At 35.3% G+C, this 8582-nt stretch overlaps 1 long non-coding RNA gene across 2 annotated transcripts; it reads right to left on the reverse strand.

The window, feature by feature from the left end:
* Positions 1–329: 329 nt before the first annotated feature.
* On the reverse strand, positions 330–4394 carry LOC131005559 (uncharacterized). Of its 2 annotated transcripts, XR_009095288.1 has the most exons (3): positions 3124–4394; positions 1098–1159; positions 330–570 (listed from the first exon to the last, which is right to left on the reverse strand). It is a non-coding gene; the product is annotated as an uncharacterized LOC131005559 (long non-coding RNA). The 2 variants fall into 2 exon arrangements; XR_009095287.1 differs by lacking the exon at positions 3124–4394 and having other exon boundaries at positions 1098–2043.
* Between the last annotated feature and the right edge of the window lie 4188 nt (positions 4395–8582).

An 8582-nucleotide genomic window follows, 5' to 3' on the forward strand; every position in this document is an offset into this window, starting at 1 on the left:
CTCTCAAACTAGCCTAAGAATTCAAATTAGACTAGTACTCAAGTTAAAAAGATACCAGTAATCAAAGGTTCAACTCAGTCAAGCAATAGACTCAGAGCAGATGACCTGCTCTGATACCACCCTGTCGCAGCCCGCAGACCCGACACTAGTAATAGTGGGGTACGAGTATCGATACGACTATTTTTAAAGAATGAAAGATAAGAAGAACTAGGTGAACGTCATGCGGAAGCTCACGTCAAAACATGCTAAGGAAAATCTTATAAAATTAGCCCAAGGGTAAAATCGTCAACATTGTCATAACTTTTTAATTATTAGGAATTTCACGAACAAAAACAAAACGCGTATAGTTCATTTTTCATAAGGAAGCATAATTTGCAGAGTATCGCAGCAAAAGGCGAACCGATTATATGTATGAAGACACATAACCGTGAGTGTATTGCTTGATCTCAAAAGAAACTAAGTAATTCAAACATCAAGACTCTATTATCATCGAGGCAAAATAGTAATTTAATTTACATCATTTGAAACTCTCCCCCATCAGCACCAGTCCAATCTCACTCCCAGCTTAGCCTGCACATTTAGAAATATATGCAGGGCGTGAGTACATAATACTCAGTGGGCAAAAGCCGAAAAACAAGAAAGATGCTCTTAGAGCTATAGGTTTGAAACTTGCCACATCTCAGCAACACACAGAAATAAATTAGCATTAAAAGAATCTGTGCATGCAGTTTTCATAATTATGACATCATAAGTAAACGAATGAATGACAGCTGTCAAAGATCTCAACATGCATGTACCACATCTACAACTCATCATCATCAAAGGTACTGAGAAGTAGGCCTCCCTCTCAAGTACCGTGACCGGCCGACCCGAAGACGGCTCACAGTCACCTCTGTGCACAAAATCCCGCTTGTGGCAGGACCGAACTCGTCTCATCAGTAGAGGGTAACACACAAGCTCAACATCAAAAATTGGCAAGTCAAACAGTTCTCAAATATCATTTATCTCAAAACATTTGTTAATCTCATAACATCATTATATCATTAAATCATTTTAGAAAGCTCGGATAATATTTGTATACTCAAAATATTGCCCACCTGAAGTCCTTCGCTTAATCTGGAAAGAAATCAGGCAACTTACTGCTTCGTCTCGCTCGGGCCTTCATATGTCATCATCACATCGTCATCGTCATCGAAAGTTCATGTGATAAAACAAACCTTAGTCAGAAACTCAAATTCTAAATCCAATCTCTTCTTTACTCTAACTTCTCACTCAACATCTATTTACCCGTTAAAACTCAATCCCTAGGTATACTCGGCTTCTAAGGATTCACACATCCAATACTCGACTTAACTCTCAACTCGACTCAAACTTATAGCAAACAAGCACATAAACAAGTATAAACACTTAGGCATATTAAAAACACACATAGACAAGTCAAAAACAAGCTTTACACTGCACTGACTCAACTTTAAAACCTCACCAGACTCTGTACAGACCTCTCCTGGGGTCGTAACTCATACCAAAAGAAACCTCTTCGAGTCCAGTTTCATTTAAAAAAAAGTAGGATCAAAAACTCCAAGTATTTTAGGAGATATGACTGTTTTACTACAGTCTACCATATTCGGCAGTTTTTAGCAACCGAAAAGTTTGATTTTTGAAAAATAGTAAACGTTGTCAAAACGGTCTGAAATTTTGTGGGTACTTAGCTAAGACACTAAGGTCTCAACCATAAAAATTTGGGTTCCAGAATGCTAAGGAAAGCTACTGGAAACGATGACTCTATTGGCTACTCACCGAACAATTCGGCAGAATGTAGCAGTCTTAGTTTTACATTTTATAAAAATAGCAAACGAAGTCCAAATGACTTGAAATTTTACCGGTGTGCTCAAGACTCTCAAATATACCTACCATAAAAGTTTCAGGGCATTTGGGTATCAAGAACCCCTCGAAAACAGTAGGTCAGTGGGTCGTGAAAAACGACTCCGAAACATACACACAAGTAAACATGCTCAACTCAACAATTAAACAAAGCAAAAACATCAAAACTCATTTTAAGCACTTAAAGCACTTAAAAACATTCAAATACATCAAAAACATCAAAATACTCGTAATACTCAATCTCGACTCTTTTCTTTCGTCATCCACTCAAATCTCATAGAAAACACATCAACGAACATATCTAACAAATTCCTTCTCAATTTCATGCTCGAAAATTCTCAAATACTCAAATATGATCATTTTCATCATATATCTCATTATTCTCATATTTACTCTCTTTTTATCATAAAAACTATATTTATTACATTTTTATGAAAATCCATGTATCAACATAAAACTCTTAGCAAAACATGGATAAAATTTCTCATAATGATCATAGAGCAAATAAACCTCATTTTATCAAGCATCAAAATCACATCATATAAAAACTCAAAAATCATACCAACTAAACTTAGCCAAAATTTTATTTAGCCTACCAAAGACTTAATCAAAAATACAAAGACACTACAAACATGCTTAAAAACATATATTCCAAGCAAAAACACTTAAACATCACATAGACTAAAAAGTCCTAATTTTTACTAACTAACTCTTTGAAATTTTTACAAACACAAACCAATCTTTAATCTACTCCAAGATCCTTCATTTTTAACCAATTATTCTCACATCAAAACCATCAATTGACAAATAAGGGCATATATACACATAACCCTAAATTTTAACAAACTAACTCACATCAAAAACTCCAATTGACATCATATACTTAAATTAATCCATCAATCATTATCATTTACACCTCATAGACTCATTTATATCATCAATTCATCATTTAACTCATTAACTCAAAAGTTACCATTTTTAGGGTAAACTAACTTCCATCAAAAATTTCACATCTCAAGACACATATTTCACAACATATATCAAACATCCATATACATCACATAACTCTCATTTTTCACCTCCAAACAAGAAAAGAAAAGGAAAAATTTTGAAAGGGTGGAGACCCTATTTTTTCGAAAATTTGGAAAAGAAAAGGAGGGGTGATTTTCTTGCTCATCCTTCAAGAATACACTTACACAATCATCTTTCAAACAAGATTTTAAGAAAGACATGATTACTTACCCAAGTTCTTACCAAAATTTTCTCACTTTCTCACTCTACTTTGGAGCTTCTTCTTCAAGGATTTTCTTGATCAATTGAAGGTAGATAGTGTTTAGGGAAAGTTTTAGAGTGATGTGAGGTGTTTAGTAGTATTTTTTTTGTAAGCTTCGAAGGTTGCTCTAATGGAGGAAAATGGTGGATATGTGAGGTGAAGAAGATGATGAGTGTATGTATGTGTTGGGTGAAATTTTTAGTGAGGGAGAGAGGGGTGATGGCCGAAAATTTAGTGAGGGAGAGAGAGGTTTGGATTTTGCTAGATTTATTTTGATCTTGCATATCTTATGCAATATATGGTAATTAATGATCTTCTCTCTCTAATCTTTCCTCTTCTCTCTCTAATCTTTTCTCTCTCTCTCTCTAATCTCTCTCTAATCTCTACACTCTCATCTCCACTCTCTCATCCTCTATACTCTCAATCTCTACTCTCTTAATTCCATACTTAGTCATTTAAGCATATAACATATAGTATGGGAAAATTAAATAAAGTGTGAAGGGTGATTAAATAAAAATCACAAAACTATGGTAAAGTCACTCATTAATAAAATACCATAGTATAATTATTCATGTGACCAAAATAATGATCATAGCACTATTATTAGTGCACTCACTCAATCATAATATTCCTCTTCGTAGGAAAATAATTTTAAAAATATTATGCCCGGAAAAATTTTCATAAACCGGCGTCATTCGATTTCTCGATAAAAATAACCCATACTTGCTTTGGAAACTCAATCAAAATTCCAAATGCTAAGGTCTCGAATAAAAAATCATAATAACCCGGTCACAGTGACACACATCACGAGAATCACATAATCGATTAGTCACGTAATTTCACATAATGTCACATCAAAGCAGTCGGCAAACAAACAAACTAGACATCTCTCAAACCGACTCTTTCCATCAGGGTTCTCGCTCTTTCTTTCTTGACTCTAAGTCAGACTCATTATACCTATTCTCTTTAATAGGTCAGTCAAACTCTGATAACTCAGTATCTGTTAAATCTATTCCCGGTAGTCGGAAATAAAATAAAATCTCAACTCAATTCAATCAGCATCTCTTTCTCAGCTCATTTCTCGAATCTCATCATTCTAACTCTATTCTCGGTTTAGTCACTCGTATCTCTATTTAAAAGACAATCTGTCTTATCTAATCATAAAAAAAAAAGTAATCTCGCATCTCGACATCTCAGTTCTCTCATTAGTGTTAAGACACTATCTCACATCATAGGAAAAGTACGGGGTGTTACAATTTTTTTTTCCAATAATAAGTCAGGTTATGACCTTCTACAAATCTCCTAATCAGTGCAAAGCATAAGATGCTTCAATGCAACTAGAACTAGTTGATTAAATCCCCAAAGCTCACCATTATTAGGTAGCTCAAGAAATAAAACCAAACTAAAACAAACAAATTTTGTTTGTTGAAAATCCATCCCGATTCCAAAATAATGTCTTGAAACTTGAACTTTATTGACTATGAAAAGCTCATGAAGATAAATTCACTGCTCTATCATTAACTCGTCTGAGCAATTACGTATTGTGTGAAATTAATTCGAAATATATAAATTTACAGAATCCAGTTATCTTTCTTTCTCTTTGACTGTGATGCTGAATCAATTGAGTTTCATAATTACCCAATCTGATACTAGAAAACAACAGTTCATAACGAGCGAATATTTTCATCAATAGATGCAGAATTCAAAGAGGCAAAAATGCTACAATTCGAATAGAATTGAAGGAGAGAGGAAAATTATACCGGTTCGTTTGTGTCGGAAGCAGAACGTGCTTCGTCGGCAGAAAGGTTGGAGCTTTGCCTCGCGACGGTGAACGAAAAAGGTTGTGGTCACCGAGATTTGTCACTGTGATGGTGAATCGTCGCTGCTTATCTTGTCGATTGTAGGAATTTGTGAGTGAAAATAGGGAGAATAATGAAATAGGGATTTGGGGGTTATCTATTCTTGAAGAAAGGGGCAATAAGAGTTTAACGATTTTTTTTACTATTTTTAACTTTTTAGTTATTTTAATTATTTAATTTTTAGTCTTTATCCAGCAGCGAGAGACCTAATTCGTATTGGTAGATGCTCCCAATGTATTAGATAAGACAATTTTTTACAATAGTCCCTTTAAATACATAATAGGACTCTTGTCTCAAACGAGTCCTCATATAAGCATCCCCACAGGCTAATTTTGTTGTAGTGAAGTTGGTAATTATTCAGATTTTCATTCACATGCACTTCATTTTGGACAGGTTCATTCACAACAGGATCATGCACAACAAGTTCAGGGATAACAGGTTCAGGGACAGGGGTAGATTCAGGGTTTGGTTGAGGTTCCACCTCAAGGGGAGTCAAGGGTGTGAACATAAACTCATATCTAGCATGATCATAAGCATTCAAGTTCTCCACCTCACTTGGAGCAGCAGATTGTGAGGAATCAAGCAAACATGGAAAACTGAATTCATTGAAGGAAACATCCCTGCTAATACAAGTTTTGAAACCAGGAACAGATTTATCCCACAATCTATACCCTTTAACCCCTTCTGGATATCCAAGGAAGATGCATTTCTTAGCCCTGGGCTCAAGTTTATCAAGGTTTTGATGAACATATGCAGCACAACCAAAGACTCTCAAGTTTTTCAAGCAGATAGATTTATTCCAGAAAACAGTCTCAGGCAATTTACCAAGTAAAGGCACAGATGGAGACCTATTAATCAAATAGACTGCAGTCATGAGAGCTTCACCCCAGAAATGCTTGGACAGATCAGATGCAACAAGCAAACTTCTAACTCTCTCAAGGAGAGTTCTATTCATCCTTTCAACCACTCCATTTTGTTGTGGAGTGTAATTAACAGACTTGTGTCTGATGATCCCAAGACCAGAACACCAATTGTCCATAGCATGATTACAAAACTCAAGACCATTATCAGTTCTAATGCATTTGATTCTTTTCCTGGTTTGATTTTGAATCTCAGTAGCCCATTTTGGAAGTTTTTCAAACACATCAGACTTGTTTTTCATGAGAAATACCCAGGTTTTTCTAGAGAAATCATCAATAACAGATAAGAAATACATGTTTCCACCATGAGTGGGCACCTTTGCAAGGCCCAGACATCAGCATGAATATACTCCAGAATTTCAGAACTGGCATGCTTTCTAGGGTAGGGAGTAGTCACAGGAAAAGCAGATTTATGATGTTTTCCCAAAATGCAAGGCTCACAGAAAGTTATGCCAGAAACCTTATCATTTCCAAAAGACCCAGCCCTTTTCAACATTTCCATGCCTTTATTACTCATGTGACCTAGCCTAGCATGCCAAAGTGCAGACTTATCATCATGAACCATATTAGCAACATGCAAAGGCACAAACTCAGCATTCACAGCATACATGTTCCCTTTCCTAAGTGCAGAGAAGTAATGCATAGAATTATTTTTGAATTGGAAACTCAAGTGATCAACAGATCCAGTTATCATGCTATCAGCAATTTTAGACACAGACAACAAACTGAATTTCAAGTTTGGCACAAATCTGACTTCAGTTAGGGTGAGAAACTTTCCATTTTCAAATTTCAAACACACATCACCTTTTCCCATTATTTCACAGTTCTGACCATCAGCTAATGCAACATGCCCTGATTTAACAGGTTGGAGTTTGTGAAACATATGCTCAAAAGGGGTAACATGAAAGGTACAACCAGAATCAATGAGCCATTCACTGGAACTCATGGTTTTAGAAATGGCATTGGAGTAGCTGATGAACTGGAAATCATAATCATGCATCATGTACACACCATCATCTTCATATACATTATTAGCATTTTGATTAGACTCCTCTGGAACAAATTGCCTTTTCTTTTTAGGAAGTTTGCATCTGTTTATAAAATGTCCAGATTTTCCACAGTTCCAGCAGACCTTCCTAGGCTTTTGATCAGTGTTTTGATTCTGACTTTGACATATAAATTATCATATATATTTATATTTACTTAAATATTTAGAACTATCATAATTAATTTAATATTTATAACATATATACAAAATTATTTCCGTGCATCGCACGAGGGCAAATACTAGCTAATATTTTATTTATAAAAAAGTTTATATATTTATATTTACTTAAATATTTATAACTATTATAATTAATTTAATATTTATAACATATATACAAAATTATTTCCGTGCATCGCACGGGGGCAAATACTAGCTAATATTTATATATCGTGCCTCTAGCCTCATATTTCTTGCACTGTGCTCGCACTCTCCCCATCAAATGAAATGGGAACAGGTATTTATAAGAGATCCAGGCGTGGGCCAAAGGCCAACACGCAGCTAGGGTTTTAGAGAGTTCAACTACGGCTGGAGTGTTCTTCTTCTGTCCGAGATAGAGTCCACAATTGTAAAGACTCTACCTTTGATAAACTCCACCCTTTGATCCGTGCATCAACGGTTGTGATATAATCCAGCTATTAAAGTTTAGTTTGCAACTAAACCCCTCCGCCTCAACATATTTGTTGCACAAGTCTTCTTCAACAATACCTTCGAATAGAATTATTCTAAGGCATTAAACCTTACAAATCCCCACCTGCCTTAGCATAATTCAGCTGATCAAATCTCCACCTGCATTAGCATAATTCTTGACATACGTTAGAAGGTTTTAAAGTAAAAGAACTTCTAAGTATATTAAAGCATTTCATAATAATATTTGCGCGTAATTGTCACACTCTATTATGTTACTCGCTATGATCCCGAACCTTTAGCCACTGTCGGATCGCAAACTCCTGCTTACTTGAACTGAGGGCGTAACCCAGCCAAGTTTAAATAGACCTCAGAAAATTACCCAGGCACGCCTAACATAATATATGCTCTGGAACACATCCAGTCGAGCACCCTTATAATGCCTCTAGCTACTGCTCAATGGAGATCAGCCCACCGGTTCAGCTAGCATGTATACACGATTCTCAAACAACGCGTTAGGTCATAAGAGAACCTCTAATGATTTATTTGTGAGCCTTAAACATGGTAGAGTGCACAAAAATATTTATTGGATAAACAATTTGTATTTCATGAAACATTTAAGCTTACTAGCTCGATCATACATTTGGAAAAATAAGCCTACCAGTATAGACAAATTTATTTCGTGCTTAAACATATAATAAGTAATTATTTAAATGTGCACATAATAATAATAATATAATATTAATTCAAATCACACTTTAAAATACTTAATCAAACTAATTAATAGTTTAATTAAATAATTAGTGCAGCCGTCCCCAATGGGACACCAAGCGGTGCGATCTTGTATGTGTGAACAGTGAGATCTTGGGTTCAAATCACACTTTAAAATACTTAATCAAACTAATTAATAGTTTAATTAAATAGTTAGTGCAGCCGTCTCCAATGGGACACCAAGCGGTGCGATCTTTTATGTGTGA

Source organism: Salvia miltiorrhiza, chromosome 1 (genome assembly GCF_028751815.1).
Source record: "Salvia miltiorrhiza cultivar Shanhuang (shh) chromosome 1, IMPLAD_Smil_shh, whole genome shotgun sequence".
Lineage (NCBI taxonomy): Eukaryota > Viridiplantae > Streptophyta > Magnoliopsida > Lamiales > Lamiaceae > Salvia > Salvia miltiorrhiza.